Genomic DNA, 13160 nt, shown 5'->3' with positions numbered 1-13160 from the left:
ACGTTAACAAATGAACAAAGAACTTACCTAAAGTAGCCTGAAAGTCACCGGAGAAAGTCGATTCAAGTAGCCCGAGTGTACAGAGAGAGAGAGAGAGCCGTGTAGAGGAAGAGAGAGAAAGTCATAAAGGATAAGACATGATGGGGGGCAACCTTTTAAACACCCCCCCCCCCCCCCCCCCCAAAACCCAAAATGTACAACCAATAAAGCAAGACAGACAAACACCCAAAGTAAGTAAAACTAACAAAGCACAAAGTAAAACTCACAATGCATAAAAATATTGTAATTTCACATTATATAAATAACAATAGTGGTGTTCGGTATGAACGCCGACCACCAGAAATTTCTTTTTATTCGAAATGTTTTTTTTTTTACCCATTTTAGTTTTAAAGTTTTTTTCATTCATTGAAAATTTAATTCTTTTCTTATTTACCTTTTCGTCATGTATTTTTCTTTGTTTTTCTTCTATTATTAAGCTTAAGTTTTAAACAGTTTTAGTAACTAAAATTCAACAAAATCCAGAACAAGTTTTGAGCATATCACTAATATAGGTGGGGATGCTAAATGTACCCTCTTCCCCATCTTTTTTATTAGGCAAATTGGATTTAAATAATCCCAACTCACTGTTATTGGCCAGTAATAATCCCAACTCATTTAATCATCAATAATAATCCGAACTATTCACTTTTGTTTGTAAAATACTCCCAGTTAAAAAAACACTAACTAGGCTAAAAAATTGATGATGTGGCTTGCCACGTCACCTGCCAAATCAGCTGCCACGTCATCAAAATATGCCACTTAGACTTCCACATCAGCTGCCACGTCATCAAAATATGCCACGTAGACTGCCACATCAGCTGCCACATCATCAAAATATGCCACGTGGCAAGCCACATCAGCAATTTTTTTAACCTAGTTAGTGTTTTTTTAACTGGGAGTATTTTACAAACAAAAGTGAATAGTTCGGATTATTATTGGTGATTAAATGAGTTGGAATTATTATTGGCCAATAACAGTGAGTTGGGATTATTTAAATCCAATTTGCCTTTTTATTAACATATTACCACCAACTATTTTTCGCTTAGTATCTCCTCTTATTATTTCAATGGCGTTTTGCGGGTCCAAGTTCTTGGCTGCACCGATCGTTTCTATTTTTTTTATCGCTATGAACATAAATTCATTTGAATTAAGTTTGACTTTAATGAGTCAAATAATGATCAATATGGATTTGACTATGAAAAGATTGATAAACATCCTCTGTCACCACAAAAGGTTTAGAAACAAAAGACTTGTAATGTTGATTATATGCTTCCTCTTAAATCGCTAAAACAAGAATTTGAAAATTAATTTTGTTAGCCTTATTTAGTCTCTATGAGCACAACAAGAACGAGTGCGAATCTCCAAAGCTAAGGCATCCACTGTATTGCTGTAACAATATTAAAAAACTTTAATTTTAATCTGTTATAAAACGTTTTTTGTTTTGTTCTTTTACAATATACATTTAACTTGTTTGAAGTATTTTTAAACCTTTTCTTATCAAGGATGTTGCTAAGGGCATGTTTGGCTAAGCTTTTCCAACAAACTTATTGACTTATTGACTTAATCAAAAAGCTAAAAAGGAGTTTTAGTGTTTGGCAAACCTAATAGTCCTTTTCAAAATGACTTTTTGAAAAGAAAAAAAAAGAGTTTTTAAGAAGTTAACATGTTGTGACTTTGTAATCAGCTTATAACTTTTTAAACACCAAATTACCAGATTACCCCTGATTTAACACTCCTTATATTATTTGTTTGTCAATTTTAGTCATTTTACATCAATAAGTAAGCCAAATACTTTTTAAAAAACAACTTATTAATCTATTGGCTTTTCCCACCTCATAAGCTAATCCACACAATTTTCTAAAAGCTCCTCTTCAAAAAGTCATAAGTCAATAAGTCCTTTTTCACTTAAATAAACTTAGCCAAACATACCCTAAATGTATTCTCTTTTCTCAAGTTTTTTAAAAAAATAAAGTTTTCTAGAGGGTTGAAATTTGCCAAGTTATAAACTTCTTTTTAGAGGAGGGGGAAGCAGTGGCGGAGGTAGCATGTAATTAGGGGTAGCCCGGGCTACCACTCAATTTTGTCGGCGAAGTACAATTTTAGTGTAAAAAACAAAAATCCTTCTCCCTTTTATGTATCGTATACACCCTGAGCATATATTAGGATACCTCTAAGTCCAAATTTTTTAGGATACCTCTGAACTGTTTTTCTAAATCCGCCATTAGGGCTGTAAACGAACCGAACGAACACGAACAAGCCCTTGTTCATGTTCGTTCGTTAAGGAAATAAATTTGTTCACGAACGTTCATGAACACTTACCGAACGGGATTTTATGTTCGTGTTCGTTCATTAAGGAAATGAACATGTTCACGAACGGTTCACGAACAGAACACAAATAAATCGACGAAAGCGACATAGTCTAGCAGGTGGATGGAGGATGAATGAATGCTGGAACTTGAAGCAATAATAGTAGAACGGAGGATGATAGTGTTCGTCAATGTGAATATTGAGAAAAGATAGAGGAACGATGCATAAGCACGGTGGGAATCGGGTTTTCTATTTTAATTTTTAGGATGATAAAATAAATAAAAGTTAAAGAATATAAAAATTTTAGATAAAATAAGTAAAAGCACAAAAAAACTCATGAACAATACAAACAAACGAACATGAACGTATGTTCACGAACACATTACCGAACGTTCACGAACACAATTGAACGAATGAGACCTTTGTTCATGTTCGTTCATTTAACTAATCGAACGTAAACGAACTTCCGCCGAACAGTTCACGAACTGTTCGCTGAACGTTCGGTTCATTTACAGCCCTATCCGCCATTGAATTAAAAAAGTATAAAGGGGGAGAAGGGTGTATTTAGCCCAGCCCATACGGTTTTTTTTAGTAACAAGTGAATGTATTGAAACCGATTAAGAGGCTGTTTGACAACATCTGAATGGTTAAGTGCTGAACCAGGAAGGAGTCTGAACCATTAAGTGCTGAAACAGTAAGAGGTCTGAACCATTAAGAGCTTGTATAATGCTTAACCGTTAAGAGCCAAATGTCTAACCAATTCAGATTAGAGGTCTTAACCATTCAGACTCTATATAAATCTTAACCATTCAAAGGCAAATGTCTGAACCATTCAGACATCTACTCGTGAAACAAACAGTCTGAACTATTAAGTGTTAAACCAGTAAGGGGTCTGAACTATTAAGAGTCTTATTAAGAGATAAACAAACAACCTAGCATGCGAAATTATGATTGATCACACTAGTTATATTTGAAAACATATTAAATCCATTTTTAGATATGCATTATTAATATTTAATTAAAATAAAATATACTACTATCACCATTGTATATCCAATAAACCAACATGCACACATTGCTTTATTTTCCGGATTCTACGAGTTTAAGTGTTGATGTATTCCAGACAAGGAACTTTAAATTATCACAATAAGATGCTTAACAAAGGGAAATGTTATGTATTTGTATACCCAAATCAATAAAAAAAAAAATCCAAAGCCTTATTTGATGTCCTTTTCTGATTAGTTTTTTCTGACAATTGAGACGATTACTGTTACTCACGATTATCCGCGTGTTGCAGTGCAATATACCTGGGAAGAATTTAAGGGGTTTTCTAGATATAAGAAGAACAAAACATGTGCATATTATATGAGGGTGGTCATAAACTTGGAAAACTCTTTTTGTAGCAGTCATCAAATAATTCGAATCACGCATGAAAGGCAAAAAAAAATTACACTTACCACACAGGTATAATAAACCACAAAGCCAACAGGAAACAAAGAATTTTCAAATCAGTCAACACAACAATAAGATTCATCAATTAAAGCCACAATTTTCATGCCATCAAACGTTGCGGCTAGCCTTCAAACCTCGTTGACACCGCTTCTCAAGCATTAGGATGTATTATGGAACCACCATCCCATATTTGCCGCTGGCTGTTCTGTCGGCTACCACATCTTCGTCGGAAAGAGGCAATCGACAGGGGAGGCCATTGCCTCTAAATTTCTCACTGGAGTTCACCTGAATTTAACAGCAAGTTGAATATTCGGCGGTTTAACAAAAATCAACCGATCAGGCATTATTGACTGCGGATCTAACTGAACAGTAACATGCAAACTTACCGGATCTTTGCCATAACCCTAGCCTTTGCCGTAATATGTTTCTATTTTTGTTGGCGCCTGGTTCTTCGTCACAACAACCGTCGTCACCCTAGGGGTTCGTCGGAGTTTTATGTTTTTTAGAAAGAGAACGGAAACGATGATGTTGATGGTTTTGTTGTTGTGTTGTGGCGGTGATTGAAGAGAAACCAAAGCAGAGGCGATGATTATAGAGAGAAACAAACCTTCAGACCACGGCCAGGCAACACGTGGCCCAACCACATAATTACTTGTCATCTTGTGCCGCCGACCTTTCATTTTAAGAGTCATATAATATATGGTGAAATAACAGAATTTAAGTGTCACACAAAACTTACACCCTCAAGAACCTACATATTTACATCCATGCCACTACCTTTGACAAACATATATACACCACCTTACCTCCAATTTTCTCTATATAAACACCACCTTCTCATCTCTTCACTCCCCACAACCACCATTCCTCCTCTCTCTCTCTCTAAAACCTCACTTTCTCTCTCTACATCACCGTCGTACGCCATCATGCCCGAAGCCCCTAATGACGGTGGCATCGTCGAGAAAAACAAGAAAACTCTTCAATTCATTGAAGACGTCACCTCTAACCCTGATGAAGTCCAGCAACGTATCCTAACCGAAATCCTTACCCAAAATGCTACCGTTGAGTACCTCCACCGCCACGGTCTCTCCAGCCGGACCGACCGCGAAAGTTTTAAGAAACTGATTCCGGTTGTCACCTATGAAGATCTTCATAATGATATTATTCGTATTGCTAATGGTGATAAATCTCCCATTTTTTCATCCCGCCCTATTTCTGAATTTTTAACAAGGTACCATTTTTTTTATATGATTAATCACTCAGTCCCAATCAAAATAAAAATGGTTTGACGTCTCATAGTTAAGAACAAGACCTCACAAAATTCATAAAAAGGTGTTTATGAACTGTTGAAACCGATTGAACTGTCCAAACCATAAAGATCAGCCGGTCCAGCTGGTTTAAAATATACACTGGCGGACTCAGAAATTATTTACTAGGGGTGCGGATGAGGTGTTCCACCATATTTTCAAGGGGTGCGGTCGGGTTTTTTTGCCTAAAATATACACTAAATTTTTTCTTCAAGGGGTGCGGCCGTCCACCTTGCCCAAAGGGTAGGTCCCCCAATGACGGTCCGGTTTTACGGTTTATTGCTCAGGGACTTGAAACCATGTGTATAAAAGTATAAACTAACCGGTCATTTAACACTTATTATTTGTTTATTTTTTATATAAAGAATATAAGTTATGTATTATTTAAATGAAGAATACCTCTTTTATTATAAATTTTTTTTAACGACCAACAGAATCAATCCCAAACATTCTTGGGGCACCCACTAGACCAAACGGAGTACTCCGAGAGTACCCGGATCCACCACCAATTCTGGGGAAAACCCGATAACCCACCCGCCCGTAGGCACGACGATGAAGTTAACGGTAAAACCCGTTTGGCTCAAGGATCCAACCTAGGTTTCCCTGGGTCTCCTATCATTGCCCACCAGTGTCTCACTCTGTACCAAGTGGTAGTTGAACTTGCATCTCCTAAGAGAAATGCAAATCTTCCACAACTTGATCCAGTGGCGGACCTAGAAGAAAAAATCAGGGGTATCCCAATTTTTTTACCTAGGTCAGTCCATGAGGATTCGAGGGCCCTGTACAGTTAGTAAAATAGGCACTTAAAATTTTCTTGTATCTAGTCATTTCATTGCGCCATGTGTGTAAATGCATATACTAGGTTACAGACCCACGAATTGAATAAAGCTTATTAAACACTTGGTAATAAGATTTAGAAATTATAATATAATATTTTAAGATAAGGTATAATTAAAATTATATATTAATTAGTTATAGATACGCGTGTTGTGAAACTATTTTTAGAAGTAAAATTGTGAGTAAACTACCAAAATGGTCCCTGAGATTTGGTCACTTTTGTTCAAAACTTAAACCTTTTGAATCCGTGTCCCTGTGGTTTCAATTTTGTTGCTATTTTCATCCAAAATCAAAATCTGGTTAGATTTTTCAGTTAACATCCAACTTTTTTGTCTTTTTCCTCCCTTTTAATGAAGGGCAAAATGGTATTTTAATGTTTTATTATAACAAATTAAAAGATATCACAATTTTGCCCTTCATTAAAAGGGAGGAAAAAGACAAAAAAACTAATTGTGTTTATTTTTATAAATCTATAAACCTCATTTGTTTAACTTTTTTTATATTGTAACTAAAATTGGTAATCAACATTTAAAATATGAAATAAAGCTACTTAAAATTTTTACTAAACTTGTAAATAGAAGTTTGAACGTTGTATTTGATAAGAAAATCATTGATTATTATTTTGTATCTTTAAAGTAAATAGAAAACAAAAGTTGCATATGGTCAAAAGTAAAAGTAACAAGTGGCAACTACTTTTCATTGGGAAACACTATGTATCTGAACGTACTTGATGCCTTTTCATTATTTTCCCAATGCATAATTGCTTATATTAATATAATAACAAAAACTTCATCTTCTTCAAACAAGTTGCCGCTGCAACTTTTACTCAACCGGACTTTTCGTTTTCGTCACCGGAAAATATCATTTATCTTATCTTCACTTACACTTAGGGGTATCCTCATTCCTTTCTATAAAACCGAAAAATATATATATATATATATATATATATATATATATATATATATATATATATATATAAATATACACTACCGACACGAAGTTGAGCCCTGTCCCGTGCCATGGCTCATAAAGAGCTAGGTCCGCCCCTGACTTGATCTAAAGATCATTGGCTCTTTTATTATAAATTAATAGAATAATTATGCTTTTGAAAAAAAAAAAAAATTCCCGAAAACCGTCACCGGTTCACAATTCAGTTTTAAGGGTCAGACGCTTGGAAACTCACATGTAAACCATACCTGTTGTTTAACATTTAATTCTTTTAGGAATAGGAATTTAAAGCTATAGTGTAACAATGTTATCCTTTTTAAAAGTTTAACATTTAATTTTTTTTAGGAATTTAAACTTATAATTTAATTTTTTGGGAAAGCTATACTTTAACAATGTTATCCTTTTGAAAAGATATATATTTTTTCTTAAAAGTTTAACTGTCGAAACCAAATAGTAAAGTCATGAAAACGGCCGGTTCGCTAGATCCAACCAACTCGACCTATTTGGTTTTCCTTTCTATAGTTAACAGTTCGGTCTAAAATTTACGGGTATTGATGTGGTTTTTTGTTGACTTAATGACAGTTCTGGTACATCTGGAGGAGAGAGAAAACTGATGCCCACTATTGAAGAAGAACTCGAAAGAAGATCCTCACTATACAGTCTTTTAATGCCGGTTATGAGCCAGTTTGTACCCGGTTTAAATAAAGGCAAAGGGATGTACTTTTTATTCATAAAATCCGAAGCCCAAACCCCAGGTGGGCTTCTGGCCAGACCCGTTTTAACCAGTTACTATAAAAGTCCCCATTTTAAAGACCGACCCTACGACCCGTATACCAATTACACCAGCCCCAATGAAACCATTCTCTGCCCGGATTCATATCAAAGCATGTATTCCCAAATGCTTTGTGGGTTGTACCTCAACAAGGAAGTTCTTCGGGTCGGGGCGGTTTTCGCTTCCGGGTTCATTCGGGCTATCCGGTTTTTGGAAAACCATTGGAGTCTTTTGACCCATGATATCCGAACCGGTAGTTTGAACCCGGTTATTACTGACCCGTTAGTGCGGGGATCGGTGATGAGGATTTTAAAACCCGACCCGGATTTAGCGGATTTTATCGAGCGCGAGTGCTCGAGGAACTCGTGGCAAGGGATCATTACAAGATTATGGCCCAACACAAAGTATGTTGATGTTATTGTTACCGGGTCAATGGCTCAGTATATACCAACTCTTGATTATTATAGTAATGGGCTGGCTACCTTTAGTGTGTACAATGTATGCATCTTCTGAGTGTTATTTTGGGGTAAACTTGAACCCACTTTGTGACCCTAGTGAGGTTGCTTACACACTTATACCTACCATGGCTTACTTTGAGTTCCTTCCGGTTCATCGAACTGATGGTGTTGTGTGCACGGGTGTGGCGAAAAGCGACAAAGAAAATCAACAGTTGGTTGATCTTGCGGATGTTAAACTCGGTCAAGAATACGAGCTCGTTGTCACTACATATGCAGGTTTGCACCCATTCAAAGTTTTTAATCTTTACGTGCTACGGGTTGAACCCGAATCGTATCATGAACCCGAACACGACACTAGTATTCCCGGGTTGGCATGAATACTGCATGTTTAACTTTATTTTATTTTACATCCTAGAATTAAAAATTTATAACAAAGGAATACTAATATATAATCTAAAACAGTTACATTTTTATTTATAAAAGTTGATGGAAATGGAAATTTCTCTTTTGGTTTTTAAAATCAATAAATAACTAAGCATTTTAAGTTATGAGTTAAAAACATATTTTTTTTTCAGATTTAAATTAAACGAGTCAATCACTAATAACCCAACCTAGTTAGCTTTTCGTTTAGGTTTCTGTAATATAATATAATAAAATTTGATTTTCATGAATCTTCATCCTAACTTGATTATGGGGACCTACATATGCATGTGTATTGTAACAGATCTAGAAAATGTGCAAAATTAGGTCCAAAAGTATTTAATATACGATACTGTTAAAGATTACATATGCTTTACAAAAAAATAATAATAATAATATTTTTTTTGTAGGTCTTTACAGATATAGAGTTGGTGATCTTCTAAGAGTTGTTGGATTCAAGAACAAAGCTCCCCAGTTCAGTTTCATTTGTCGAAAGAACGTGGCGTTAAGCATCGATGCAGACAAGACCGACGAACTCGAGCTACATAAAGCAGTCGAGAAAGCGGTTAACCATTTGGTCCCATTTAACGCGACCTTGACCGAGTACACGAGCCATGCAGATACCACCACCATCCCTGGTCACTATGTCATCTTTTGGGAGGTTAGTGAAAACGGGTCAACCCCGATTCCCGCTTCGGTGTTTGAGGACTGTTGCCTTACGATTGAAGAGTCGTTGAACAGCGTTTATAGGCAGGGCCGCGCTTCGGATAAGTCGATAGGAGCTTTGGAGATCAAGATTGTTGAAAATGGGACGTTTGATAAGTTAATGGATTATGCGATAAGTTTAGGCGCTTCAATTAATCAGTATAAGACTCCTAGGTGCATTAAGTACAAGCCGATCTTGGAGTTGTTAAACGCGAGGGTGGTATCGAGTTATTTTAGCCCCAAGTGCCCGAAATGGTTTCCGGGGCACAAGCAGTGGAACAACAAGAGTTGAGTCTGGATTTAGGTAGGAAGTTAAGAAAATCTTTGTTTAGATCTCCAAATGTTATGGTGTTTGGTGCTTTTAAATTTTAATGGTATTTTCGAGTAGGGTATGTACAAAAGCAATTTGTGAATAGTGAATGTTAATCATTTCGTGTTTTAGAATTGGCTTATATGGCTTATATTGATATTGACACATCATACATTCATTAAAGTCGATGAAATAATTAGTTAATTTGATAAAATGTTACAATTTATCATAAAGAGATGTGACTCCATTAAATCTAGTAACCATGTGCGTAATTTACTATCGGCAAATTGGATTGCCTCTTTTTGACCTGACCGATAATGAGCTGAACTGGTTCTTTTTGACCGATAATAATCTCAACTCGGTTAGTTACTCACATTAATCCGAATTCTTCTATTTTGCTTGTAAAATAGTCCGCTGTTAAAAAGCATAACGGGGTTAAGTTTTTTTTTTTCCAAGTTACAAACTGATGTTTTCGGGCTTTTGATCAGAACAAGGATACGAGTCGATTGATGTAAAACTTAACTCGAAACAGTGCTCTAAACGACTTGATTTTTGTTAATAAGAAGTTCAAAAACCCGAATTGAAGCACCATTTTCGTCATTTAGAGCACTGTTTCAAGGTAAGTTTTACATCAATAGACTTGTATCCTCGTTTTGATCAAAAGCCCGAAAACATCGGTTTGTAATTTGGAAAAAAAAAACTTAACTCCGTTGTGTTTTTTTAACGACAGACTATTTTACAAACAAAATAAAAGAGTTAGGATTATTGTGAGTAATTAACTGAGTTGAGATTATTATCGGCAAAAAAGAAACAGTTCGAATTACTAAAATCCAATTTGCCTTTACTATTCATACATATATACCACATTTACTCGAAGAGACAAATATGTCCTAATGCATATCACTTCATATCAATGTGTGAGCTCCATCTTATTATTGAGTAACACTTTATAAAATTTATATCTTGGAAAAGTAAAAATAGTTCTAACATTTATTTCATATGCAATGTTGTATTTATTTTATGCATAAGCATAACAAAGAAGCAAAGGTACTACAAATGTATTCTACATTCATAGTCAATAATATTTTAACAAAAACAGTTTTAATACACTAGTTGCATGTTATAGATCTAATGGTCAATCTATTATTATCAATCATAGGGTATTTCATTGTTTAATTTTTTTGTGTATCTTCTTCACATTGACAAGATATTATTCTTTGATAAAAACCACCAATGTTATAGAAAAAAAAATAATTAGGGAAACCAAGTTGACTTTTAAAAATCTAAGAGCATTCACATCCAATCCAGTAAAAATATACATACATTCCACTAAAAAACAACTCATATATCAATATATTTCCATTAAAAACAAATATTTTTTCTCTCTCCTTTTCAATATATATTACATTTTCTCTCCTCCACTCACAACTACTTTCAATATATATTAAAAAAAGTATAGGGGGTGAACAGTGTCCCCCCAAATATACAGATGAACAGTAAGATTTTTCTCTCTCCTCCACTCACAACCACTTTTTATACATCTTATATTTTAAAAACCTCCCAGACAGATTTTGGTGGTTTGAATGAGAATGCTCTAAGTGAGTAGAGTATACTACATTCAATAAAAGTAGCATATTTGCAATCATAGAAAGCAAAGTAAGCTATAAGAAGTGCAATTCAAGTCTACGAGTCAAACTCTTGTTCACACCTTACAAAGTGTGGAATTACTTTAAGCAATTATAGGGTTATCCTAAAGATAGTTATTTTATAATAAGAATATCTAAATGAAAAATAACAAATATGTTTATTTATTAGTTAATTGACTGACTGTATAATTCTTTTTTTTTTTTAACATATGCCAAATTCTTTATAGAATCTCAAATGTTTAGAAAAATCAAGGTTGGGTTGGCTTTCTACATAAAAGGTAAATTCTTATGAAATTATAATGGATTCTGTAAGACTCTAAATTGCTTTAACAGAAAAACACACAACGGAAATACAAACCATAAAATTTTCGCTTACTAAACGTTATATGATACTTGGGGACCAATTAAGCGACTCATTTATGAACATTACATTCTTCACTTGTTCATAATCATATTTAATATGACACGTGTTTATAAAGCCACATGACCATACTCCCGTCCAATTTGAGTCCTGACTCGATCTTCAGTCGTTTTGCATTTCATATAGATGACCCGTGTAACCTGTAGGCTGGAGTCACCATACATCCATATCATTAGATAAGTGGTGACATCATACGCAAATTAAACTTATATGACTTAAACGACCACATCGCATTCTTGCTACATATACTGATCTATCTAGTTGTATTCCTAGATTCGATCTTCGGATCCCAGTGTCGAACCTTCGAGAGTCCCGTATTAATATACATGCACTTCCATTTCTATTCTTAATGACAGCATGCTTAGCTTTGTTATCTTGCATCCATATAATTATATCAAATGCATACACATATACTTGTTTCGTTCATCCACACATATATATTGAATCCTAATACGTTCATACATACCATTCTATCCACACACAAACATGCAAATTTTAGACATACACGCCTACATACATATAGATGACTCATTTGATTATCCCTAACGAGTCAGCTAGCTCTTTAAGTCAAAACCCTGAGTCGTTGACCCATCATATGAACTACCACAATGCTAGTCAACAGTGTTGGCCCTCAACTTCCTTATTTTTTTTCCCACCATTTGGATTCAAATATAGTTATACTACACTTGATCAGTTACTACATTCCATACATTGCTTCCATTATTATGTACTCATCCTTCCATGATTCCAATACATCTTGCATATATTTATATATACGTTCATTAACATATATGGAGTTAAAGTCCAGAATCACTTACCTCGATCCCGCCAAGTCCATGCTAACCTCCTTGCCTCCTTTTGACACCTCAACCTTCCTTGTTTTCATCCATCTTGACATGATCCATATTCGTTCATGTCATCATGGTTACCACGTTATTAGCATACGCGCACATTCATAATAACATTTGTTTCCAACTCATATCTTACATTGACTTTCATTAGTCAAGTTCTAACAAACACAAGTCATAAATTAACATTCACATCATACCAAATCCAAACAATTCAACATAACATCATGTATAACACATAATGATCTAGCATGCATCACATGATTTCCCTAATCTTACAATAGTGTTAGATAGCCTAACCGTATCATTCCCACATTCATTGACTTTTCAGAAAGTCAACTATCAAGCATACTAACTTCCAATTTAGAAACATATGATCAAATTGGCATTTTATAACATAACTATTGCATTATATGCATTTCATACTCATGTTATTGGTCACATACAACCATAAGATTACCTAGTTACATACATACATATGTATATATTTAATTCCACGCATGCTAGTATTTTCCATGATTCTACAATTTATACCATAACCCATATTTAGCTAATATTACATAATTTCCAACATTATCCCTTACTGGTAAGTCCACATGCTATACATTTAGTACACATTCATTTCTTAATCTCCATTTAGCAGTTAACCAATGCATGTTGTGCATCACACCATTCAAGCATATATTACAA

General features: G+C 34.7%; 1 pseudogene; it reads left to right on the top strand.

Annotated features, from left to right (window-relative positions):
• The first annotated feature begins 4638 nt into the window (after positions 1 to 4638).
• On the top strand, positions 4639 to 9684 carry LOC110873645 (annotated as a pseudogene).
• Positions 9685 to 13160: the final 3476 nt, after the last annotated feature.

The sequence above is a fragment of the Helianthus annuus genome, chromosome 8, assembly GCF_002127325.2.
Source record: "Helianthus annuus cultivar XRQ/B chromosome 8, HanXRQr2.0-SUNRISE, whole genome shotgun sequence".
Classification (NCBI taxonomy): Eukaryota; Viridiplantae; Streptophyta; class Magnoliopsida; order Asterales; family Asteraceae; genus Helianthus; species Helianthus annuus.
Note: the sequence above shows the minus strand (reverse complement) of the source record. Positions and strands in the feature narration are given on the sequence as shown.